General features: G+C 43.4%; 1 protein-coding gene, 1 non-coding gene and 3 pseudogenes across 2 annotated transcripts in view; 3 read left to right on the forward strand and 2 right to left on the reverse strand.

Moving 5' to 3' along the window:
- PDZD2 (PDZ domain containing 2) overlaps positions 1-27,676 on the forward strand; it is a 324,103-nt gene that overhangs the window by 9,048 nt on the left and 287,379 nt on the right. The window lies entirely within an intron of this gene.
- Positions 12,958-13,057, reverse strand: LOC111545608 (annotated as a pseudogene).
- Positions 14,977-15,550, reverse strand: LOC111545554 (annotated as a pseudogene).
- LOC111545621 lies at positions 16,951-17,054 on the forward strand. Its single transcript, XR_002732514.1, has one exon. It is a non-coding gene; the product is annotated as a small nucleolar RNA U13 (small nucleolar RNA).
- LOC111545610 lies at positions 24,999-25,072 on the forward strand (annotated as a pseudogene).

Below are 27,676 nucleotides of genomic sequence, written 5' to 3' on the forward strand. Positions count from 1 at the left end.
AAAAAAAAAAAAAAAAAAAAAAAAAAAGCCAGAAAAGCATGTAATACACTTTAGAAAGATTTCCCTTACACGTTAAAAGGAAAACAAGTTTCAGCATTTAAAATTCAATGATGTGGAAAACTTGCCATGTGGAACAGCCCATTCCCCAAGGATGAAGTGTAAATGAAGCATTACAGACTGTTTGTTTGTGACCCACTTCATTCCTGACCTGCTTCGTTCCTTTCAGACTGCTGCTGCACGTGCTGTTTCACTCCAAGACTTGGTTTCTGGAAGGTATCCCAGGGTTCATTCAAGTCCTGTTTTCTTATTGTACCAAAGTGGAAACTGAGGCTTCAGGAGGTGGTTTCCTGGGGTCAAGTATCATCTTAGAGAAGTCCGAGGCCTAGAATTCATGCCCTCTGACTCAAATTCTAGAACTTTTTCTTTAACATCATAAATAACAACTAATGAGGCCGGGCGCAGTGGCTCAATGCCTGTAATGCCAGCAGTTTGGGAGTTCGAGGTGGGTGGATCACTTGAGGTCAGGAGTTCGAAACCAGCCTGGCCAACACAGTGAAACCCCATCTCTACTAAAAATACAAAAAATTAGCTGGGCGTGGTGGCACACGCACCTGTAGTCCCTGCTACTCAGGAGGCTGAGGCAGGAGAATTGCTTGAACCGGGAGGTGGAGGTTGCAGTGAGCTGAGATTGCACCACTGCACTCCAGCCTGGGCAACAGAGCAAGACTCCATCTCAAAAAATAATAATAATAATAAAAATTACTAATGAAATGAGGATGGTTTTTTAACAGTTTATTATTTACATGAAAACATAGAATATCTATGAGTGTAGCTTACAGCTGCCTCCTAAGAGTGTGGTGATGGCCATTGGAGAGGACGGTGGGAGCTTGCTTTCCTCACCTCTTGGGAGTGACATCTGACAAGCTGTGAGGATCTGAGGGCCGTCGCCTGCCATCTTGTGGTTGAAATCGAGCGAAGTGAGAGAAAAGTGCTGGGAGCTCCAGTCCAGTTTATTATTCACAGGCTGTGTGTGTTTCACCGCTGTGCTGTTCTGCTGATGTTTTCGGCCTTCAGAACTCTCTCTTGAATGGCAACATCTGAGCTATCCTCTCCTCTGTGACTGGTGTTTTTTCCTGTGGTCCCTTCACACACACAGCCTCAGCCCTCAGGCGCCGCGTTAATGAATGAGGAGCTGATCTGAGAAATCCGCCTGTGCTAAGCTCTTCATGATGAATGACAGAGGGGAGTTATTCGTCCCCAATTTAACTCTAGCCTGGAATCAGAAGCCTTTTAAGGAAAGAGTGAGTGAGCAGCAAGACAATTTCCAACACTACAATGGCCAGTGGGGTGAGTTCTTTAAGAAAACTGGCAAGCTTGGCCACACCCTCCATCGCAGCCCACAGCTCATTGTTGAAAGCCACATGCACAGCTGCTTTTCAGTGTCCACTTGTTTTTATGAGGGAAGAGATTCCATAAAAGGAGCAACTTGCCATCATTTAAAGGGGGTTGAGGTTTCAGAGCCAGATCCAGAGATGCTCTTTAATTTTATCCCAGTGACCTGCTCCTCCTCTGGTACCCTGGTCACAACCTTTCTGAACGGGAGCAGCGCAGCCCCTGGGTGATGAACTGCAGCCATGGAAGATGGAAAACCCAAATACCCACGAAGACACTCGCTCTTAAACTCTTAGCACTACTTTCGGAAATTGTAATGGTAATTGTAAACCATACAGAGAAGAAAGATAAAAGCATTTTAGTGTAGTTATAGTGTTACTGGTCCAACTTCATACCCTTCTATTTATAGGCACCCCCTGGGCCATTTTCAGCAATCCTGACTTCTACTTTTGTGTCCAGGTACTAAGTAAGTTATGAACATTTTTATTCTCTCGTTTTGAGCACCAAATGCCCTCAAATGACTCTCGGGCTTTTTTTTTTTTTTCTTCTTCTTCTTCTTCTGCCTCCAAAGGTTTTTGAACTTCAAGCTTTGGCACCTGCTTGGCCCTTGGCCCTCTCTTAGTCACTGTGGAAGCAGAGGCAGGTAACCAACTGCAATGCTTAGGTGAGCCATTCCTAATGTACTTCACTCCCATTTCACCTGGGTTTGCAAAGTACAGAAATGAACAGACTTGCGCGCGCATCTTTTGATGTTGGAGGGCGCCAATAACAAAAGGGGACCTCTTGCTGGAGGACAACAATATCTGCTATTTAAGGACCCAAATATATCACTCTTTTGTACAATGTAAAATGAAGCAAAGCTTTTAAACAGTTATATAGATTTCTTCATGGGATTCTTTGAGATGTGATCTTTCTCCAAAGATTTTGAGGATGAGAGTTTGTTATACTGTGTTTAAAATGTTCTGAAGCTCTGATACCAGTGGCCTTTTTATTTTTTATTTTTTTGAGACAAAGTCTCGCTCTGTCGCCTAGGCTGGACAGAACACAATGGCACAATCTTGGTTGGCTCACTGCAACCTCTGCCTCCTGGGTTCAAGCGATTCTTCTGCCTCCAGCTCCCAAGTAGCTGGGACTACAGGTGCGCACCATGCCCGGCTAATTTTTTGTAGTTTTAGTGGGACACGGCTTCATCATGTTGGCCAGGCTGGTCTCGAGCCCCTGACCTCAAGTGATCCACCCACCTCGGCCTCCCAAAGTGCTGGTGTTACAGGCCTGGCCTTACTAGTGGCTTTTTGGATAACTTGGAATAACAATGTTGAATTGTATGGAGCAACAATGTTGAATTGTGTGGATCTCTTATGCCAGGGCTGCAGGGATGGTATAGTAGCTGACTCATCCTTCAGGTCCCTAATTCAGGGCTCTTTGTTCACCAAAGAAAAGATGATTCTATCATTTGCGATGTCTCTTTGACTTAAATTTAGCCATTTCCTTTATGGGAGGAAGGCTGGGCTAGTTCCGTAGCTGAAGTGCATGTCTTCTCAGCCCTTAGGCTGGACTGTAAGGTTGGTCAGTTTAAATGGGGCTGGAATTTATTAAGAAACTTTTGACTTTGGGAATCACAGATGTATCTTCACAAATATCCCTGAAAGGAGGCCTGAACTATTGTGGGAGCGAAGGGAGTGGATAGCCTTAAAAATTCAAGCTCTAGCCAGGCATGGTGGCTCATGCATGTAATCTCAGCACTTTTGGAGGCCAAGGTAGGTGGATCACTTGAGGTCAGGAGTTGGAGACCAACCTGGCCAACACAGTGAAACCCCGTCTCTACTAAAAATACAAAATTTAGCCGGGCATGGTGGTGGGTGCCTGTAGTCCCAGCTACTTGGGAGGCTGAGACAGGAAAATTGCTTGAACCCAGGAGGTGGAAGTTGCAGTAAGCTGAGATTGTGCCACTGCACTCCAGTCTGGGCAAGAGAGTGAGACTGTCTCAAAAAAAAAAAAATTAAGGCCAGGCGCGGTGGCTCAAGCCTGTAATCCCAGCACTTTGGGAGGCCGAGACGGGCGGATCACGAGGTCAGGAGATCGAGACCATCCTGACAAACACGGTGAAACCCCGTCTCTACTAAAAAGATACAAAAAACTAGCCGGGCAAAGTGGCGGGTGCCCGTAGTCCCAGCTACTCGGGAGGCTGAGGCAGGAGAATGGCGTAAACCCAGGAGGCGGAGCTTGCAGTGAGCTGAGATCCGGCCACTGCACTCCGGCCTGGGCGATAGGGCGTGATACTCCATCTCAAAAAAAAAAAATTAAATAAATAAATAAATATTCAAGCTCTGTTAAGTACCAGTCTCTGTTAAATGCCATGACAAGTCTGGGTTTTTCCCTGACTCAAGGGTTTTATTTAGTCCAGGTATCCATTCCTGCGAAGTCCTCATCTGAACCAGTGGAATGGGCAGAAAGAACTTACATAGAAGTCACCAGAAAATGGTTCATGCTCTAGAATGGTGGCTGCTAAGGTGAGAAGCCTGAGAAGATCCATGGGTAAGAGGAAAAATTATCAGCATCCCAAGATATTGTTTATCTTTAAATAAAATTGAGTTTGACCAATAATTTAGATATAGATTGACACTGGCTTCCTTGTTCAATCTGAATGTCAGAGAGTCCCATTTTTTGTGTAGTCTATGACATATCCTGAGGGAAGGGGGGAAGGTCCACAAAGGCCCCCTCACCGGTAATTCACCACTCCTTTTTTTTTTTTCTGTCACCCAGGCTGGAGTGCAGTGAAAAAAATCAAAGCTCACTGCAGCCTTGAACTCCTGTGCTCAAGCAATCCACCTATCTCAGCCTCTCAAGTAGGTGGGACTACAGGTGTGAACCATGGTGCTTGGCCCGTTTAATCCACTATAGGCTTATGTCAAGGGAATGGAGTTTATATACGCTCACTTGATGAAGTGGGTTTATGGATTAAATTATTTTGTTTTAACTGAGTTAACCTTTACCAAATGGGCAGAAAAACTAAAGAAATTTCTTATTTTTAATATACAGAGATGAGGGTCCCACTATGTTGTCCAGGCTGGTCTCAAATTCTTGGCCTCAGGGGATCCTCCCACCCCAGCCTCCCAAAGTGCTGGTGTTACTGGAGTGAGCTACTGCTCCCAGCCTAAAAATAATTCAATTAATGCAGGTGTAAGCAGACAATAAGATATGACAGGGTTAACACTTCTTTTCCTGCTACCATGTGCTAATTATGAAGTAAAACAGTGACAATCTATGTAGACTGAGAAGTCAGACAAAAACAAAATTCGTCAGGAGACTATGTGAAATACAAACTTACAACCATTAGCATTAAAGAAAAACCTGATCCTAAGCATAGATTATGCCTTATGGTAATACTTGATGATATGAGACCATCATAATTAGCAAGATATTTAAAATCTAAATATTCACAACACAACTACAAATAGTTTAAAATGTTTTAGCAGTGTTTAAAATTACACATTACTAAATCTAGTCCAGGATTTTAGTAAACTGAATATTTAAGAGCCTGTTTTGAGGGTTTTTAAAAACATAATTGCTTAAGGCAAAAACTACATACCAGTAGAAAAACAGTCTTCCTGATGTGGTAAAAATAGCTAAAATAATGCATGGAAAACAATATAGCTACAAAATAGAACACACGGTTTTGTCAGCGAATTCTGATGCACAGATCCACAGATGTGGAAGATGCACAGAAATATTGCTGAAGTTTTGAAGAAAGAGTGTAGTGGAGGAGATCTGCTATGCAGTTGGGCTTCAGTACTGCTGTTTCGCACATGTTCCAATTAAGAATATTCGCTTGATTCTGGCCAGGCACGGTGGCTCACGCCTGTAATCCAAGCACTTTGGGAGGCCGAGGTGGGTGGATCACTTGAGCCCAAGAGTTCGATACCAGCCAAGGCAACGTGGTGAAACTGCATCCCTGTTTTTGTAGAAACTTTTTTAAATAAAAAAGATTTTTAAAAAAGAATATTTGCTTGTTTCTGTTTCAATAATAAAATAGACCTATTTATTTGTGAGGTCACTAGAAAAGATGTATTTTTCAAAATTCAATGACTTTGTTAGTCAAAACAATGCTTTATGGGAAAATTATATCAGGTAACAGTAACTTTAACTAGAGTAAAAAGGAAGTCAGGATATCCCAATTACACTGATTTGAGTTTTACGAATTATATGTTGATGAAAAGAGTCAAACTTTGTAAAATATTTAGAGTTTTATTCTGAGCCAAATATGAGCGACCAAGGCCTGGGACATAATCTCAAAAGGTCCTGAAAACATGTGCCCAAGGTGGGTAGGTTACAGCCTGATTTTACACCTTTTAAGGGGATAGAAGCTACAGGCAGACATCAATCAATATGGGGACAGCTTTCCAGGTCAAAGGTGGATTCAAAGATTTTCTGATTGACAATTGGTTGAAAGAGTTATTATCTAAAGACCTGGAATTAGGCCTGGTGTGGTGGCTTACGTGTAATCCCAGCACTTTGGGAGGCCAAGGTGGGTGGATCACCTGAGGTCAGGAGTTCGAGACCAGCCAGGCCAACATGGTGAAACCTCGTTTCCACTAAAAAAAATCAGCCAAGCCAGGTGGTGGGTGCCTGTAATCCCAGCAATTTGGGAGGCTGAGGCACAAGAATCGCTTGAACCTGGGAGTCAGAGATTGCAGTGAGCCAAGATTGTGCTACTGCACTCCTGCCTGGGTAACAAAGCAAGACTCCATCTAAAAAAAAGAAAAAGAAAGAAACAAAAAAAGACCTGGAATCAGTAGAAAGGAGTGTATGGGTCAAGATAGGGGGTTGTGGAGGCCACAGTTCTTCCTATGTGGATGAAGCCTCCAGGTAGCAGGCTTCAGAGAGAATAGACAGCAAGGCCGGGGGTGGTGGCTCATGCCTGTAATCCCTACACTTTGGGAGGCTAAAGTGGGTGGATCACCCGAGATGAGGAGTTTGAGACAGGCCTGGCCAACATGATGAAACCCTGTCTCTACTGAAAATACAAAAAAATTAACTGGACATGGTGGCACGCACCTGTAATCCCAGCTACTCAGGAGGCTGAGGCAAGAGAATCACTTGAACCCAGGAGGCAGAGGTTTCAGTGAGCTAAGATTGTGCCACTGCACTCCAGCCTACGCAACAAGAGCAAAACTCTGTCTCAACAACAACAACAAAAAAAGGTGGCAAATGTCTCTTACCAGATTGTAAAAGGTGCTAGACTCTTAAATCTCTCCTGGATCAGCAAAAGACCTAGGAAAGGAAGGGGATCCTTTATAGAATGTAGATTTTCCCCACAAGAGACAGCTTTGCGGGTCTGTTTCAAAATATGTCAGAGAGATATATTTTGGAATAAAATGCTTCAATTTCTTTCAGCGCCTGCTGTCTGTCATGTGATGCTATACTAGAGTCAGGTCAGCATCTGGTGTCTTACTGCTACAAAGAGTCTGTTTTGTCTGTCTTGAAGTCTCTTTATCTTAATGTTAATGCTGGTCTGTTGTGCCTGAATTCCAAAGGGAAGAAAATATAATGAGGCATGTCCTACGCCTTTTTGCCCATCATGGCCTGAACCAGTTTCTCAGGTTTACTTTGGATCCCCTTGGCCAAGAAGCAGGGTCCACTTAGCTAGTTGGAGGGCTTAGAATTTTATTTTTGGTTTACATATGAATGTATTTAATAATCACATGAACCCTGAAAATTTTTTAAAACCTTAAATGTGTAAATAAATTTCTTTTTTATTTTAGGCGAGGTTACAAAAACAGGCCAACAGCGTGAAACTGATTCAGCCATTTCATCCTCTTGGCCTATTTCAGGGAATGATGATGAAAATATCTTACTACATAGAGGTTTGATGTTTATTTCTAAACAAAGCATTTAAAGAGGTTTGATATTTCTTTCTAAACAAAGCATTTATTAGAGTAATAGAACTTAAAGATGACTGGGATTGGGCTGGGCACGGTGGCTCACGCCTGTAATCCCAGCACTTTGGGAGGCTGAGGCGGGCGGATCACAAGGTCAGGATATCAGGACCATCCTGGCTAACACGGTGAAATCCCATCTCTACGAAAAATACAAAAAATTAGCTGACCATGGTGGTGGGCACCTGTAGTCCCAGCTACTCGGGAGGCTGAGGCAGGAGAACAGCATGAACCTGGGAGGCACAGCGTGCAGTGAGCCAACATGGCACCACTGCACTCCAGCCTGGGCGATAGAGTGAGACTCCACCTCAAAAAAAAAAAAAAAAAAATGACTGGGATTTTTCTTCTACGAAAAAGACAAGTGGTTCAAATTTGAGGACCTTATCTCTGAAGCCAAGTACAGTAGTTCCCAGTGGCCTCCTTCCTGGAGGCTATTTTTGCAAGGACAAACACGTCTCTCCAAGGTAAAGATGACGTTGTAACAATAAATAAGAAAATAACTACTTTTTGAAAGAAAGCCATGCTATGCAAAGGGCAATTTCAATATGGATATTAGGAAATGTTTCCATAGTGATAAGACTTTTTTTTTTTACAAAAATGTTAACATTTGCCAACAAAAAGTTTCAGATGCATCTTTAAAATCTTGAGAGCAAAATTTTATATTTTTAAACCTTCCAAAGAATTTTAGAGGAGCTATATGTTAAAAACTATTAAAAGTACAGTAACTTCAGAGTTTGCAAGAAAAACTTCACAAAGTCAATGCACAATTTCAACCAAAACCAAAGCACAGGTGGTGGATAGGGTTGGAAAATGATATTATGATTGATTAAATCGTAATCAATGCCACTAACATATTTCTTCCATTTGAATCTATGTATCCTTGTGAGGTATCTTCAGCTATGGCAGCTGTTAAAAGCAGCATCCAGGCCAGGAGCGGTGGCTCATGCCTGTAATTCCAGCACTTTGGGAGGCGGAGGCAGGCGGATCATGAGGTTAGCGAATCGAGACCATCCTGGCAAGGACGGTGAAACCCCGTCTCTACCAAAAATACAAAAAAAAAAAAAAAAAGAATTAGCTGGGCGTGCTGGCAGACACCTGTAATCCCAGTCACTCGGGAGGCTGAGGCAGGAGAATGGCATGACCCGGGAGGCGGAGCTTGCAGTGAGCCAAGATCGCGCCACTGCCCTCCACTCTGGGCGACAGAACCAGACTCCATCTCAAAAAAAAAAAAGCCGCATCCAGCCTGGTGTGGTGGCTCACACCTGTAATCCCAGCACTTTGGGAGGCTGAGGTGGGCAGATTACTTGAGGTGAGGAGTTCAAGAGCAGCCTGGCCAACATGGTGAAACCCCGTCTCTACTAAAAATACAAAAATTAGCCTGCCATGGTGGTGGATCCCTGTAATCTCAGCTACTTGGGAGACTGAGGTGGGAGGATCCCTTGAACCCAGAGGCAGAGGCTGCAGTGAGCCGCGACTGCACCACTGCATTCCAGCCTGGGCACCAGAGGGAGACTCCGTCTCAAAAAAAAAAAAAAGTAGCACCTGTTTGTTGTGAAATTACTTGAAGCTATACTTCTGGATTATCACATCCCAAAACGTTAAACCAAGTTTTTGAAAATCTTGAAGTATACTTAACTACATAGCTTTTAAAATATTAAGCACTGTAGGTTATATATATTTCATATATATATATATTTTGAGACAGAGTCTCACTGTGTCACCCAGGCTAGAATGCAGTGGTGCAATCTCGGCTCACTGCAGCCTCTGCCTTCAGGTTCGAGTGATCCTCCCACCTCAGCCTCTCAAGTATCTGGGATTAAAAGTATGTACCTTCATGCCCAGCTAATTTTTGTATTTTTAGTAGAGACAAGGCTTCACCATGTTGGCCAGGCTGATCTTGAACTCCTGACCTCAAGTGATCCACTCGCCTCCGCCTTCCAAAGCGCTGGGATTATAAGTGTGAGCCACTGCACTCAGCCAAACTATCTTTTTAAAATAACTTTTTCATGTTTTATAATGCATATAATATATTCACACAATAATATATGTATGCATTAAACAAATAAATATACATATATTGGGGATGCATGTTCAATTTTCTTTTCTTCCTTTTTTTTTTTTTTTTTTTTTGAGATGGAGTCTAGCTCTGTTGCTAGGGCTGGAGTGCGGTGGCACGATCTCAACTCACTGCATCCTCGGTCTCCCGGGTTCAAGCAGCTCTCCTGCCTCAGCCTCCCAGGTAGCTGGGACTACAGGCGCATGCCCCCACATCTGGCTAATTTTTGTATTTTTAGTAGAGACAGGATTTTACCGTGTTCGTAAGGCTGGTCTTGAATTCATGATCTCAGGTGATCCGTCTGCCTTGGCCTCCCAAAGTATTGGTATTATAAGTGTGAGCCACCTCACCCGGTCTTTTTTTTTTTTTTTTTTTTTAAGACAAGGTCTCTGTCTGTCACCTAAGCTGGAGTGCAGTGGCACCATCATGACTCACTGCAGCCTCAACTTCCCGGACTCAGGTGATCCTCCCACCTCAGCCTCACGAGTAGCTGGGTCTACAGGTGCATGTCACCAGGCCTGGCTAATTTTTTGTATTTTTTTTAGAGACAGGGTTTCGCTATGTTGCCAAGGTTGGTCTTGAACTCCTGGGCTCAAGCAATCCACCTTCCTCAGCGGCCCAAAGTGTTGGGATTATAGGAGTGAGCCACCACACCCAGCCTCTCAATTTCGTTTTTTACTGACAGTCATGAAAAATCAAAATGTGAAAAGATGACTATCTCACAAGTAGAGAGTTTAGCCCCGCCCTCCTAAGGACGGTGTCTCTTTTGAGATCTACAGGATCTAGATGTCTCTCATCTACCCTGTGCCTGCCACCCAGCCTCTCCAGAGAAATGATTTTCCTTGGGATCTGCAAACCAGATCTTCTTCTAACTCCTTCACCCCAGTTTCTCCTCTCTTGTTCTCTAGGTCTGACCCTTGAGTTCCCAAGGAGAGGAGTCAGTGTGTCCTGGCCAACTACCCTACCAGGCACAGATGCACTGGCACCTCTTGCTAAGTGCTTGCTCCCTGGACCATTTGCAAGCTCTCTGTGCTCATTCTTCTCCTGTTTATTCATTTTAGAACAACATGTTTATAATTCTATTAATTCCTCAGGTACCCCGTCTCTCCTCCCACACTAATTTTTATTTATTTCAATGGCAACGTTAAAACAGCACTTTAAAGAAAAGAACAACTTGTGATTCGCCTACACTAATTCTCCATTAATTTAATTTTTCTATGTTAAGATCTAATCTGTGACCATGTGCTCTATCATGCTAACTCAACAGATACAATTTTTCTGTTTCCTTCTAATCTATGTTCATCTACAATATATTTATTTTCAGACTACCTTTGTTGATTCTTTTCATTGGAAAAGAAAGTTTTACCATGTGCATGCAATAGAATGGAAGGACAGTGAGTGAAAAGTTTTCTCAGTTCAGACCTCCATTCTCTTGTCACTACCACCAGCTATACCCCAAGCCTCACTCTATTACCAGTATCTTTCCAAGAATTCTCTAAGCATCTACAAGTATTCTGTGCTAACGTCTTTTTACACAATGGGGCACACGATCCACACTATTCTGATCTTAACCTTTTTTCTTTAAATCTTAAAAACCCATCTTAGCACTTGTTTCAAATCAGAACATGTCACTTTGTCTCTCGTTCTTTTTAACAGCTGTATAGCATCCCACTGGAGGTTTCTCATGTGATTTATTTGATCAGTCACCAACTAATGGGTGTTTTCATTGTATAGTCTTTTTTGCTGTGTCCAGAATTCTGGGCTGGGTGCGGTGGCCCACACCTATAATCCCAGCACTTTGTGAGGCCAAGGTGGGTGGATCACCTGAGGTCAGGAGTTCAAGACCAGCCTGACCGATATGGTAAAACCCTGTCTCTACTAAAAATACAAAAATTAGCTGCAAGTGGTGACACGCACCTGTAATCCCAGCTACTCAAGAAGTTGAGACAGGAGAATCGCTCGAACCTGGGAGGCTGAGGTTGCAGTGAGCCAAGATCATGCCACTGCACTCCAGCCTGGGCAAAAGAGTTGAGACTCCGTCTCAAAAAAAACCCAAAAAACTGCAATAAATTTTATGTTCATATATCTTTGTGTATATGTATGAGTGTATGTAATGGATAAATTCCTAGAAGTGGGATCCTCAAATAAATCACATTTTAAATTTGCTATTCCTGTTGCAAATTGCTTTCCCTAAGAGATTATGCTAATTTATATCCCCACTGACAATATACAAAAGTGCTGTATTTCTCACAGCTTCACAAACACCATAAGAATTACTTTGAATCGGCCGGGCGCGGTGGCTCAAGCCTGTAATCCCAGCACTTTGGGAGGCCGAGACGGGCGGATCACGAGGTCAGGAGATGGAGACCATCCTGGCTAACACGGTGAAACCCCGTCTCTACTAAAAAAATACAAAAACTAGCCGGGCGAGGTAGCGGGCGCCTGTAGTCCCAGCTACTCCGGGTGGCTGAGGCAGGAGATGGCGTGAACCCGGGAGGCGGAGCTTGCAGTGAGCTGAGATCCGGCCACTGCACTCCAGCCTGGGGGACAGAGCAAGACTCCGTCTAAAAAAAAAAAAAAAAAAAAAAAATTACTTTGAATCATACTACATGCAGAATTTTCTGTTAACCTTTTCATACCCACACAATGGGTAGGTTCAGTCACTTGACAGGTGACAGCTCAATGATGACAATGAAGGAGGATTTGGCAAGGGATTTTATTCCTTGCAACAAGTCAAGTAAGGAGAATACCAGGGATAGCTCCCAAAGCACTGCCTCCCCAAGCTGAGGGCTGGGTCCGGTAATGAGGTGTAACCTGATTGGATCTTGCAATGAGGTGATGCTGGGATACATGATATGACTGGATCTGACCGTGGGGTGATGCCGGAGCTCAATCTGATTGGATTATGGATCCTGCCGTACAGTGTCCACTTCTTAATTCTGTCCCACTCCTCAGCCCAGGCACTTAGGTTCCTCCTGTGGTTGCAGGCTTGATTCATCTAGGCATGCTGAGTTCATGTGACTTGAGAGTCCATGGCAAACGAAAAACAGCTCTTGATCTTTTTACATGAAAGTGGAACCAGATTGGTCTGGTGTGGCTACGCTTTTTCACTTAACACATTTGAACTCGAACTCGTTCCTCCTTATTAAGTGGTCTTGATAGGTATAATCATCACGGATAACTTAGGTAAGCATGTTCTTTCTGCCCTTGCCGGTTCGTCAGTGTTATACTTAACATGGCATTCATTTTTATTAACTTTTTTTTTTTTTTTTTTGAGACCACGTCTTGCTCTGTCAGCCAGGCTGGAGTGCAGTGGCCAGATCTCAGCTCACTGCAAGCTCCGCCTTCTGGGTTCACACCATTCTCCTGCCTCAGCCTCCCGAGTAGCTGGGACTACAGGCACCGGCCACCATGCCTGGCTAATTTTTTTTTTTTTTTTTTTAAAAAAAAAAAAAAAAAAAAAAACCACAGTTTCACTGTGTTAGCCAGGATGGTCTCAATCTCCTGACCTTGTGATTCTCCTGCCTCGACCTCCCAAAGTGCTGGGATTATAGGTGTGAGCCACCGCGCCTGGCAACTTTTTTTTTAATTTTTATTTTTTCATCCTTGGGTAAGGGCCATGCAACTCTTCTCTGTATCGTTCCAATTTTAGTATATGTGCTGCTTAAAATGCTTGTGACCATGACTAGTTTTTTCCTTTTGAACCATCCTTTTAGGACAAATTTCATGGAATGAAGGTATTAATGTCAAAGGACATTTTTGCCAAATTGTTTTATACAAATGACTTTACCAAATTACACCCCTACCAATAATGTATGAATGCCAGAGTTCCAGAAGCATTTCCAGGTTGGGTATTATCATTTAAATTTATGTTTTCTTAATTGAAATATGGCTCATTTTGTAGTTTTAATTTGCACTTATTTGATCAGGAAGTTTGGCCATTTTGCCCTAATTTTTTTTTTCTATTTTATTTTACTTGTCATCTAAACAATCTATTCATGTCCTTTGTCCGTTATCTCTTGGGGCCCTCATGTGCAGCACTGGATATGCATTTAGATATTATAGATCTTAATCTTTTTACCCCATATAGTTAAAATTCTCCTTAATCTTTTACATGTTGTTATTACTATAAGAAGTTTTAACTGTCTCTGTAGGCAAGTGTGATTTTTTTCTTTTATAATCATCTTTTCACTTCTTCACATGTTAGGATGATGTCGTTTTCCCAAAGACCCACAACTCCCTTCTACCAATTTTAGTGATTACATTTTTAAATTTATCTTTAAAATTTAAATGTTAACTTAATGGGCATTTATTTTGATGGAAATTATAAATCTAATTTTTTAAAAATTACTATCTAATTATCTAAATACCATTTATTAATCGTTAATTTTCTTCAATTTGTGAGGTTTGAGTTATTATGTTTTTTTTTTTTTTTTTTTGAGACGGACTCTCAGTCTATCACCCAGGCTGGAGTGTAGTGGCAAGATCTCAGCTCACTGCAACCTCTGCCTCCTGGGTTCAAGTGATTCTCCTGCCTCAGCCTCCCAAGTAGCTGGGACTACAGGCCACACTCAGCTAATTCTTTCATTTTTAGTAGAGACAGGGTTTCACCATGTTGGCCAGGATGGTCTTGATCTCTTGACCTTGTGATCCACCCACCTTGGCCTCCCAAAGTGCTGGAATTACAGGCACGAGCCACCGTGCCCGGCCATGATTTTTTTTTTTTTTTTAATACTTTAAGTTCTGGGATACAGGTGCAGTATGTGCAGATTTGTTACATAGGTATACATGTGTCATGGTGGTTTGCCGCGCCCATCAACCCATCATCTAGGTTTTAAGCCCCACATGCATTAGGTGTTTGTCCTAATGCTCTCCCTCTCCTTGCCCCCTATCCCCTGATAGGCCCCAGTGTGTGATGTTCTCTGTGTCCATGTGTTCTCATTGTTCAACTCCTACTAATGAGTGAGAACATGTGGTGTTTGGTTTTCTGTTCCTGTGTTAGTTTTGCTGAGAATGATGGTTTCCAGCTTCATCCATGTCCCTACAAAGGACATGAACTCATTCTTTTTTATGGCTGCATATTATTCCATGGTGTATACATGCCACATTTTCTTTATCCAATCTATCATTGATGGGCATTTGGGCTGGTTCCAAGTCGTTGCTATTGTAAATAGTGCTGCAATAAACATATGTGTGCATGGGTCTTTATAATAGAATGATTTATAATCCTTTGGGTATATACCCAGTAATGGGATGATTTATTATGATTTATATGTGTACATACACCCACTTTTTTCACACACACTTTTTTTTTTTTGACACAGGGTCTCACTTTGTCACCCAGGCTGGAGTGCAGTGGCATGATCTCAGCTCACTGCAACTTCTTGGGCTCAAATGAGCCTCCCACCTCAGCCCCCCAAGTAGCTAGGACTGCAGGTGAACACCACCACACCCGGCTAATTTTTTTGTAGTTTGTTTGTTTGTTTTTTTCCCAAATCAATAGTTCTTTTATTGCATCATTTAAATATCACATATAGGTCTGAGGAAGCATCCGGCATCTTGTTTCTGTAGCTGGACAACTCTTAGGTCTTCTTAATCAACCTCCTGAATGGTTCCTTTTTCAGAGACATAGATACCATCCAAAAATTTCCTGATATCCTTGTTTTTAACGTTGTGGCTTGCTGAATCAAAGCCACTGAATTTGAAACAAGCTCAATGTCATTTCCTTCAAGGATTAATTCATCTTTCTGAGCTTGAGATACTGAACAAGGAATACCTGGCTTCATTCGAACCCTGCAGATGTATTTTTCACCCAAGAAATTTTGGATTTCAACAGGAGACCCGTTCTCCTGGATAATGCCATTGATGGGGAAGTGCACATACACAGACCTCATCTTGTAACAGAAGTCCAGTGTAACACCCTGATCATGTTCTGTACATGACTACAGATGGTCCAAACGGTAGCCAGCTCCTTTCCGTTACCCCACCATTTGTCAACCTGGGGCCTCTTTTTTTTCTTTCCAAGAAGACTGAGTTCTACGTTGATGTGATTGAAGTCCCTCCGCAGGGTTCCTCTGGGGCCGTTCACAATAACTGCGCATCCCTTTAGAGTAATATCGACATTTTCTGGAATGTCGACAGTCTGATTGCTGAGAATGGTTTTCATTCTCGCAGTAGATGGGGCAAAAAAAAAAAGCATCTTTTGTGGTTCACGCCTGTAATTCCAGCACTTTGGGAGGCCAAGGTGGGTGGATCACAAGGTAAGGAGATCGAGACCAGCAGGGCCAGCATGGTGAAACCTGTCTTTACTAAAAATAGAAAAAAATTAGCTTGGTATGGTGGTGTGCGCCTGTAATCCCAATTACTTGGGAGGCAAGAATCACTTGAACCCAGGAGGCAGAGGATGCAGTGAGCCAAGATCGCGCCACTGCACTCCAGCCTGGGAGACAGAGACTGTCTCAAAAAACAAACAAGCAAAACAAACAAAGCAGAGAGTTTGGCTGGTAACAGAAGTAAGAGAGAAATGCTCCAGCTGGCCTAGAGGAAAGCAAATAACCCCCACTGTGAACTGCAGATGGAGAAGTGCAACCTCTAGGAGCCGAAAGCAGTCCCTGATTGGCAACTTACACGAAAAAGGTACCTCAGGCCTACAACCACAAAGAATTGAACTCTGCCACCAAGCGGTGATCTTGGAAGATATAGGAGCAGGAAAACCACCTCCATCCTCTTAACGGTCCTGAGAATTGAGATAGGATAGATTAACAGGAAAAAAGCATACATGTTTCTTCACAGATGTTTTACAGGAGCCCTCCTAAAATACTGAAGACCCAAAGAAACAATTATTGTCAGTTTCTTCCATTCTGGATTGGACACAATAGTAAAACTGTGAACATGTGTAAGGCGAAGGGGCTCGCGCTAGGATAGTTAATAGGGTAGGAAAATAGGAAGAGAAAGGCGTCTTTGTACAGAATTTCCTTGACCTCAACTTTCTCGTCCTTGATGGCAAGGATGTTGCATCTTACTAGTATAGGGAGGGCGTCTTTCACATGGGAATTTAATCTTCTGCTTTTAAGAAACAGCATGAAGGTCAAAGTGATCTTTTTGCACCTGCTGTTTTTCAAGTGCCTTTAACTTAACTAATCAGTATTCCAGGATAGCATATTTTAACCCCTTCAAAAAGGTCCCTGAGCCCCAAATGAGATTGTTGGCAGCTCCAGTCAGTGCAAGCCCAGCCATGCCACAGCTGTATTCTTACCTATAGAACCGTGAGCTAATAAATGGGTATTGCTCTAAAGCTTCTACATTTGTGGTAATTTGTTACACAGCAATAGAAAACAAATATAATGGCAACATACAATTTGGTACTTGATCCCTCTCCTGTCATTTACTCATGGTTTTGCATGTATAAGTCTTGCCTTCCTTAACCAGACTATAACCTCCCTGAGAACCAGACCAAATTCGATGTTTTTTCTGCATAGCAAAATTATCTACCATGCTATAGGGGCTACACTAGGAGGAAGGTGGGGTGAGTGTTGAACATCCTGGCTTTAGAATCAGCCTGCCTTGATCCGTTTGTAGTTTGTGAGTATGATGACTGGGTGTTCACACACGTGTGTGAGATGTGCCACCCTCAAACCTTGTTACAGTGTCAGTACATTACCTGTCTAACCTGAAAAAAAAAAAAGAATCAGACTGCCTTGGCTTAAATCTTGGCTTAAACTTTCTAAGGTTTGGTTCCCTCATCTTTAAAATGGGAATAAAATGCATTAGGAAATTATGGAAAGATACACAAACATTGTTATCAGCAGTTACTTCATAGGGAATGATTGCAGGATCAAATGTCATAGGAGGCTTTTAGGATTAAATGAAATGATGTTTAGAAAGTTCTTAAGACAGTGCATGGCGCATGGTAAAGCTCTATAAATACTATAAATATAAATACTAGCTCCGTGTTTGTAGAAAAACAGACCCTTTGACATACTTGCCCTTCCTGCAGTTCCATATGTGCTAACTTTGTTTAGTATCACATGACACTGGCCTGTCTCCCCACACACGCACACGCATCCCCACCTCCACCTCCTGGCCAGCCACCAGGGATAGACAGACTAAATCCAGCCATTAGACTTGAGTGACAACCAGTTTAATCTCCTGAAAATCTGGAGTCAAGCCAGTGAGAGACCAAGCTGCTTTGCTGTGTGAGATGAGCCGGAAGACCAAACAGAACCACATCTGGATTCATGTCCAGAAAGAGCCAGAACCACATGCCCGTGCTACAGTTACAGAATGGCAGACGTCAAGAGGAAGCTGGTTTGTTTAGAGGAACACAGAGTGGACATACAGGAAAGGACAGGGATGAGAGACAGTGTCCCCAGAAAAAGGGATGGGACAGTACCTTCCTGGGGCTGGCAGTTCCCAGCACCAGTTCCCACGGTGCCTAGCTGGACTTGTTTCCCCAAGATCTCCATGTCTTCATAAGTGTCCCTTGCAAACAAATAAGCCCTGGCCAAAGGAAGGCTGCTGTGGGTGACAAATCAGACAGTCGGTCATGTTCTAATACATCCTGGGACACCAGGCTGTGGTGCTGACTCCGCATCAATGTAAAAGACGATTAAATGGTATTTGTGGTCTTTGTCCAGACCTTCTTTCAACTGTCAGCACAGTTGAATTCCCAGTGGCCTCTGGAGGGCACTATTCAGTTAAGTTTATTCCATGGTAGTGAGCACTACACCAGCAGAGTATTTAAGGAAAAGGTGTTTTAAATAATAGTTACCATTTCCTGAGTACCAACAACATGCTAACCACGGTGCTGCTTGCTTTAGGTATATTATATCTTAAACAATCACAACAACTGTTTCCATCCTGCAATTGGAGATGATTTTCGAGCATGGTTTCTTATTTCCACAGGCATGCTATTAACAGGTGTCAAGCAAAAGGAAAGCTTTTCTTTTTTCTTTTAATGAATAGGAAGACTGAGTTTACAGTAGCTCCTGATGAGAACCAATTCAAGTTCAGTTGCCCCTCCATGTACTCCTTTTTAATTAGAAAAACAACAAATGTAGCACCATTGTGACCCAGAGGGGAAAAGATATTTGGTCTCCGGGGATATAAATACCTGGGTCCCTCTTCTCTCTCAAGGTGAGGCAAAGTGTTTCCTGTTTCCTGCCTTTTATCCACACCCCCCAAGATAATGGTGTTGGTTTCATGCCAGGCTGTGGGCTGCTAGGGAGTGGGAGCTGCTCTGCAGGGAGGAGTTTTTGTTCTCTGCCTTGCTCAGTGCCACCGTGGTGGGGAGGGTAGGGGTGAGGCTCCCAGCCTTTTAAGGTAACAGTTCCCTGCAAAGTCTGAAAATAACCACTGACCTGTCTCCCTTTTATTTTTTACAAGATATTTGAGGCCAGCTGCGGTGACTCATGTCTGTAATCCTAGCACTTTGGGAAGCCAAGGTGGGCGGATCACTTGAGGTCAGGAGTTCGAGACCAACCTGATCAACATGGTGAAACCCTGTCTCTACTAAAAATACAAAAAAAAGTAGCCAGCTGTGGTAGCACACACCTGTATTGCCAGCTACTTGGGAGGCTGAGGCGGGAGAATCATTTGAACTCCGAAGGCAGAGGTTACAGTGAGCTGAGATCACACCACTGCACTCCAGCCTGGGTGACAGAACAAGGCTCTGTCTCAGGGAAAAAAAAAAAAAAAAGATATTTGAAACCTATTTGTTCATTCTATATTATCAATGTAAATTAAAATGTTTATCAGATATTATCCAAATGAGCCACATGCATTATGCATATGCTTCTCATTTACTTTTTACAACATCCCTATGAGGTAAGAGGCAAGTATTGTTACCTGCATTCAGAGATGAGGAAATATAGGCTTGGAAAGATTAGATAAACTGGCCGGGGGCGGTGGCTCACGCCTGTAATCCCAGCACTTTTTTTTTGAGACGGAGTCTCACTCAGTCGCCCAGGCTGGAGTGCAGTGGCGCGATCTCGGCTCACTGCAAGCTCCGCCTCCCGGGTTTACGCATTCTCCTACCTCAGCCTCCCGAGTAGCTGGGACTACAGGTGCCCGCCACCATGCCCCGCTAGTTTTTTGTATTTTTTAGTAGAGATGGGGCTTCACCGTGTTAGCCAGGATGGTCTCAATCTCCTGACCTCGTGATTCGCCCATCTCGGCCTCCGAAAGTGCTGGGATTACAGGCTTGAGCCACCGCACCCGGCCGATAAACCCATTTCTGAGAGACAGAGCCTGGAATCGAGCCGGGGTGACCTGCCTCCAAGACCTGAATCTTTTTTCGCTAGGACGCTCTGTCAGTTGCTACCCATCTGCCAAATAGTGTGTCTGTCCCTCTAGAGAGCACGTCCATTCCCCAGGAAGGAACGTAACCTTCCAGTAAGCAACAACAATTCTGTAAGTGACATCCTGGCCAGGGCACCTTGCTCCATATTCATGAGGTCACTGCCTCACCACGTCTCCACTGTGGAGGGGTGAACCTGGAATCAGAAAATCTGGGTTCCGAACACTTTCTCAATCTGTATTTATTCATTTAAGGGTGTTTATTGACCACCTACTGTTTCAGCTCTGGAACTGCATATTGGGGAAATACTCTTCTATAAAACATATAAAGTCCCTGGTTTTCTGGAGCTTTTACCCATGCCTTAGAAAACTGACTTACCCTTGTAGGCGTAATTGTGATTAATAATGATATGAAGGAATTTTTAAAGTAAGCGTTCTTGTTTTATAATAGCTTTCCTGAGGCTGGGCATGGTGGCTCACGCCTGTAATCCCAGCACCTTGGGAGACTGAGGTGGGTAGATCACTTCAGATCGGGAGTTCGAGACCAGCCTGGCCAACATGGTAAAACCCTGTCTCTACTAAAAATACAAAAATTAGCTGGGTATGGTGGCATGCGCCTGTAATCTCAGCTACTCAGGAGGCTGAGGCAGGAGAATTGCTTCAACTGGGAGGCAGAGGTTGCAGTGAGCTGAGATCATGCCACTGCACTCCAGCCTGGGTGATAGAGCAAAACTCCATCTCAAAAAAATATATAAGTAAAAAATAAAAATAATTTAAAAATGGCTTTACTGAGATGTTCACATACTATAAAATTTATTCTTTAAAATGTACAATTGAGTGGTTTTATATATTCACAGAATTGAATATCACCAATATCTAATTTTAGGACATTTTTATCCTTCCAAAAAGAAGACAAATACCCATTACAGGCATTCTCCATACTCCATTTCTCAAAGCCCCTGGCAACCTACTTTCTTTCCTATAGATTTACCTATTCCAGATATTTCAGTACATGGTCTTCTCTACTGAATGTGTAATGACTTCAGTACTCATCTATGTTTGAGTATGATTCAGAACTTTACTTCGTTATATTGCCAAATAGTATTCCATATGTTTAACCACATTTGTTTAACCATCCATCCATTTGTGGACATTTGGGTCATTTCCATTTTTTGACTATTATGAATCATGCTGTGAACATTGGTGTACAAGCTTTTGTGTGAGTATGTTTTCAGTTCTCCTGGATATATACGTAAGAATGGAATTGATGGTGATATAGTAACTCTATGTGTAACTTTTTGAGGAATTGCCAAATTGTTTTTCAGGACTATTTTACATCCCCACCAGCAGTGTATAAGGGCTCTAATTTCTCCACATTTCTGCCACCACTTGTGACCTGTCTTTATTAGACTGGCCATCCTAGTGGGTGTAAAACTGTATCTCACTGTGACTTTGATTTGTATTCTCTAATGATTAATCATGTTGAATACCTTTTCATGTATTTTTGAACTTTTGTACATCTTTGGAGAGATGTCTATTTATTTTTTAAGACAGGGTCTTGCTCTGTCACCCAGCCTGGAGTACAGTGGCATGAGTGCAGTGCAGAGGCTCACTGTAGCCTCAACCTCCTGGGCTCCAGCAATTCTCCCACCTTATTCTCCTGAATAGCCAGGACTACAGGCACATGCCACTACACCTGGCTAATTTTGTAAAAAAAATTTTTGTAGAGACAGGGTCTTGCTGTGTTTCCCAGACTGGTCTCAAACTCCTGGCCTCAAGCGATCTTCATGCCTCAGCCTTCCAAAGCACTAGGATTATAAGCATGAGCCACCATGCCCAGCTAGAAATGTCTTTTTAAATCCTTTACCCACTTTTACATTGAGTTGTAAGAATTCTTTATATAGCCTAGATACAAGTTCCTTAACAGATACATGATTTGCAGGTATTTTCCCAGGCAGCTGCACATATTAATTGCCACGGATTGTTTTCAACAAATGACCTAGGGATAAGGCTGTTCTTGCAGCATCGGCTCTGAATCAAGTCAAGTAAAGAGAAACCTTGAAAATGGAGCCTTTCAGAGAGCTGTCAGACAGGTCAAGTAATAACAGTTCTGTGAAGATAGAATTTTTGGGGATCTCCAAACTTGTTCTGCCTCAGTGGCTGCTAGTGATGCTTCAAGCTTTTGGCTAACTTCCAGAGTTCTGAAAAAGTTGATTTTGGTCATTTTTTCCAGTGTTTTTGTTACTCTTATAAAGGGGTGGATTTTTGGAGGTCTTTATTTTTATCATTCCAGAAGTGCTTTTTCCAATAAACTTATCTTTGAGATATGGTATACATAAAGGCACATATCAAAAGTATTCAGCTTAGTAAATTTTTTTTTTTTTTTTTGAGATAGAGTCTTGCTTTGTTGCCCAGCCTGGAGTGCAGTGGCGCAAACTCAGCTCACTGCAAGCTCCGTCTCCTATGTTCACACCATTCTCCTGCCTCAGCCTCCCGAGTAGCTGGGACTACAGGTGCCCGCCATCACCCCCCGGCTAATTTATTTTGTATTTTTTAGTAGAGACGGAGTTTCACCATGTCAGCCAGGATGCTCTCAATCTCCTGACCTCATAATCTGCCCACCTTGGCCCCCAAAGTGCTGGAAATACAGGCATGAGCCACCACGCCCAGCCTTTTATTTTATTTATTTTATTTTACTTTTGAGACAGTCTTGCTCTGTTGCCAAGGCTGGAGTGCAGTGGAATGATCTCGGCTCACTGCAACCTCTACCTCCCAGGTTCAAGCTATTCTCCTGTCTCAGCCTCCAGAGTAGATGGGATTGCTGGTATGTACCATCACACCTGGCTAATATTTGTGTTTTTAGTAGAGAGGGGGTTTCACCATGTTGGCATAGCTGGTCTCAAACTCCTGACCTCAGGTGATCCACCCGCCTCGGCCTCCCAAAGTGCTGGGATTATAGGCATGAGCCACCACACCCAGCCCAGCTTAGTGAATTTTTATATTAACCATCACCCAAACTGAGAAACAGAACTTAACTAGTACGTCAGAGCTCTCCTTCTTACCTCTTACCAGTTACTAACCCCCTTTTACCAAAGTAAAGTGGTATCTAATAGCTGTAAGAAATTTCCTGCCTATGGCTGGGTATGGTGGCTCATGCCTGTAATCCAGCACTTTGGGAGGCCAAGGTGGGTGGATCACTTGAGGTCAGGAGTTCAACCTGGCCAACATGGTGAAACCCAGTCTGTACTAAAAATACAAAAAATTAGCCGAGTGTGGTGGTAGGTGCCTGTAATCCCAGCTGCTCGGGAGGCTGAGGCAAGAGGGTCGCTTGAACCTGGGAGTCAGAGGTTGCAGTGAGCCAAGATCATGCCACTGCCCTCTAGCCTGGGTGACAAAGCGAGACTCCATCTCAAAAAACCAAAAAACAAAAAACTTCCTTGTCCAACACCATTCTGATTTTTTCCAACTGTTTCATTCTACTTGTTCAAATTTTCCTTCCAAACCACTGCCTTAATACATTTAATCCGATGGCATTTTTAACTTGTGAATTTTATTTTTTTAATATTCAACTTTAAAAAAATCATGAACTAGCCTATTTGGGACATCCGTTTGCTTCTGTCAAGCTCTTCCTGCCTCCCCAGATTTCTATATCATCACAACCATTTCCCTTATCAGTAAGCCAGGCCCTGGAGTACTGGCTGTTAATTCTCCTCTATCCCTTTTTCCCAGACTTGCAGACACCCTTGATCATCCACATAAAAAGGGAAGCTGAGATGTCTTCAGGATAAAGTTACATGTTTTTTCATGAGACTTCTGCACAGTGTCCAAACACTCTGATCTGTACAGATAGAAAGGATGCTTCTTGAGAGACTTTTGGGAGACGCCTTATCCTGCAATTCTGATTTCTTTGCTTTTCCTGACCAAGGCTTCTCAGGCTAATTCAGAGCCATTGTGGCACAGCTCAGACAGCAAGCAGTGACATTCTGAAGTTGCTTCTTCTGAGGAATTCTCCCAGTGGGAAAGCAAGCGGGGGTGGAACACTTCCTTGGGCAATCTACGAAGTGTGGAGACCCAGCTCCCTGTTAGTGCTTTTCCTTATCAGAGATCATTACCCGGTAGAAAAGGAGATGTTCTGATGGAGGATTAAGCTAGATATAGTAAGTCACAGTGATACGGACATTTGAAAGTAATTGCTTGGAAAGTGAAAAGAGGTCAAAGTGGTTGAACTTAATGATACAAAGAATAGCCATGGGGCCAGGCGTGGTGGCTCACACCTGTAATCCCAGCACTTCGGGAGGCCGAGGCGGTGGATCACTAAGTCAAGAGATCGAGACCATCCTGGCCAACATGGTGAAACCCCATCTCTACTAAAAGTACAAAAATTGGCCGGGCACAGTGGCTTACGCCTGTAATCCCAGCACTTTGGGAGGCCGAGGTGGATGGATCACGAGGTCAAGAGATTGAGACCATCCTGGCCAACATGGTGAAACCCCATCTCTACTAAAAATAAAAAAATTGGCCGGGCACAGTGGCTCACACCTGTAATCCCAGCACTCTAGGAGGCTGAGGTGGGTGGATCATGAGGTCAAGATATCAAGACCATCCTGGCTAACATGGTGAAACCCCATCTCTACTAAAAAATACAAAAATTAGCTGGGCGTGGTGGTGTGTGCCTGTAGTCCCAGCTAGTTGGGAGGCTGAGGCAGGAGAATCGCTTGAACCCAGGAGGTGGAGGTTGCAGTGAACCAAGATAGCGCCACTGCACTCCAACTTGGGCAAGAGAGCAAGACTGCCTCAAAAAAAAAAAAAAAAAAAGAAAGAGAATAACCATGGGTTGGGAAAAACTATAAATGGAGTAAAAATTTTGGGCAAAGTTAAGGAACTCGAAGTAACTAATTAAAATGATTAAAAATCCTGACTTTTAGTGGGTTTTTGTTTTGTTTTTTGTTTGTTTTAGACATGGGGTCTCACTATGTTGCCCACGCTAGTTTCCAACTTCTGGACTCAAGTGATCCTCCCACCTTGGCCTCCCAAACTGCTGGGATTACAGGCATGAGCCTGGCATGATTCCATTTATACAAGGGTCCTAGAATAGTCAAATTCATAGAAACAGAAAATGAAATGGAAGTTACCAGAGGCTGGGAGAAGGGACGAATGGAGAGTTATTAGCAGATGCGAAGTTTCAGTCTGGTGTGATGAAAAAGCCCTGGAGATGGCTAGTGGTGCTGGTTGCACAACAACATGAATGTATTTATTGATACTCAACTGTACACTTGAAAATCATTCAAAAGGGTGCTTGCTTAAAATAATTAAAAAGGGTGCTTGCTTCGGCGTCACATATACTAAAATTGGAACAATACAGAGAAGATGAACATGGTTCCTGCTCAAGGATTTTTAAAAATAATTAAAATGACCGGGCACAGTGGCTCACACCTGTGATCCTAGCACTTTGGGAGGCCTAGATGGGCGGATCACGAAGTCAGGAGATCCAGACCATCCTGGCTAACATGGTGAAACCCTGTCTCTACTAAAAATACAAAAAAAATTAGCCGGGCATGGTGGCAGGTGCCTGTAGTCCCCGCTACTCGGGAGGCTGAGGCAGGAGAATGGCGTGAACCAGGGAGGCTGAGCTTGCAGTGAGCTGAGATCGCACCACTGCGAGCCTGGGCAACAGAGCAAGACTCTGTCGCAAAAATAAGTAAATTAATTAATTAATTAATTAATTAAAGTAAAATAAAATGGGTCAGGCGTGGTGGCTCACGTCTGTAATCCCAGCACTTTGGGGGGCCGAGGCAGGCAGATCACCTGTGGTGAGGAATTTGAGACCAGCCTGGCCAACATGGTGATACCCCATCTCTACTGAAAATACAAAGATAAGCTGGGCATGGTGGCAGGTGCCTGTAGTCCCAGCTACTTGGGAGGCTGAGGCAGGAGAATCACTTGAGCCTGGGAGGCAGAGCTTGCAGTGAGCCAAGATCGCACCACTGCACTCCAGCCTGAGAAACAGAGAGAGACTGTCTCAAAAAAATAAAAATTAAAAATAAAAACAGTCAATTTTATTTTATGTATATTTTACCACAGTAAAAAGATGTGCAGTTAAGAACAAATCTAGTGTGAGGAAAAGGTTGGGGTCACAGGTGACCAAGGCCTTGGGGAACCCATTGGTGTCTTTAAGGAGGTTTTCCCTTGTTCCACAAGTTCCATGAGCAGGCCTAACCAACCCACTGCCACAGTGTCATTAACACTGTTAGTTAGTACAGTCAGTAGCCACTGTCTGTGCCTGGTTGATTAATAAGGAAGTACTTAGCTTCCTTCCAAAACTCTGGAAAAATGAGACAAATGTCATTAAAAGGTTAAGACACTTGTTGCTAATATCTTAAAAGTGGCCACCAGAAACAAAGGTGGAGGCTGGGCATGGTGACTCACACCTGTAATCCCAGTGCTTTGGGAGGCTGGGTCAGCAGATCGCTTGAGTCCAGGAGTTTGAGAAAGCCTGGGAGACATGGCAAAACCACGTCTCTACAAAAAATACAAAAATTAGCCAGATGTAGTGGCACATGCCTGCAGTCCCAGCTACTGAGGAAGCTAAGGCAGGAGGATCACTTGAGTCTGGGAGGCAGAGGTTGCAGTGAACTGAGATGATGCCACTGCACTGTAGCCTGGGCAACAGAGTGAGACCCTGTCTCAAAAAAAAAAAACAAAAAAATCAAATGGTCTTGATCTCCTGAGCTCGTGATCTGCCCGCCTTGGTCTCCCAAAGTGCTGGGATTACAGGCATGAGCCAGTTGCAGTGAGCCAAGATTGTGCCATTGCACTCCAGCCTGGGTAATAGATGAGACCCTGTCTCAAAAACAAAAACGAGAAAAAAAGAAAAGAAACAAGCAAACAAAGGTGGAGATGGAAATGTGAATCCATTTCAATTACCTGGGCCCTCTAGAGACCTCTGTGAAACCTTTAGGGCAGAGCTTTCTGCCATTTCTCCTGAAGGCTGAGATAATCTGGTGCCCACCTCAACAGGGACCTTGAGAGCAGCAGTGACCTAGGCTCAGACTCACCTGGTGGGGACTGTGGCCGTGGTGACATCATGAGGCTTCCTTGGCCCATCAACCTGTGCTCTGTGCCTGCTGGGCACTGCGGGGTAGAGAGAGGCCAGGTTAGCCACCAGGATGCCACCATGCCAGAGATGAGGGATGCCTCAGCGGAGGAAGGTTCTATGGAATGTCCACTCTTCCTCCTCTGATGCAGAATTTGATGCAATGGCTGGACATCTATAGGCCATTTTCTTGGATGATGAATTCTGTTTAATACAAAGAAACTTCAAGAACAAGAAGCACTGGAAGCTAAGCCAGGTTTTGTTGTCAAGAGGAGGAAACAACTGAAAAGGGTTCCCCTACGCTCTGACTCCTTCTTTAAGGGACCCCATGGCTCAACAAGCCTGTGTCCAGTTGGAGCACCTGCCCACCTGCCCTGCTCTCCTCCACTGCTAGCTGACCACCAATTCCAGGTTTGAAGATAACAGGATATGCCCGTATTCTCCATTTTTGACTAATAACCTTTTTAATGAAGAGCTTCTGCCTGAAGAGGGTTCCTGGAAATAAATATGGTTGATTTCATGACAACTAGATATCAGCTTAAAGATGAAGTGGCAAAAATTTTCTTGAATTTATGAACACTCTTCCCCCCAAAATTTGAACTATGCAACAGAAATAGAAGACAGAGAAAAGGGTCTAAACTGTTGCTTAATAGTGAAAGCCTTTGCACATACCTTTCTGCTCCCCAGCAAATTGTGTGTGGTGCTCGTTCCTGGGGAAGTTTTCTCATTTTGGTATTTCAAGCCCCACAGGTGGTAGATGACCTCAGCTTGTGGAGAAAAAAAAAAAAAAATCAGTGATAAGGGAACATACCTTTAAGAGATTTATCTCATTTGGAACACTTGGACACAGGGTGGGGAGCATCGCACACCGGTGCCTGTTGTGGGGTGGGGTGATGGGGGAGG

This window comes from Piliocolobus tephrosceles, chromosome 4 (genome assembly GCF_002776525.5).
Source record: "Piliocolobus tephrosceles isolate RC106 chromosome 4, ASM277652v3, whole genome shotgun sequence".
In the NCBI taxonomy this organism is placed as follows: domain Eukaryota; kingdom Metazoa; phylum Chordata; class Mammalia; order Primates; family Cercopithecidae; genus Piliocolobus; species Piliocolobus tephrosceles.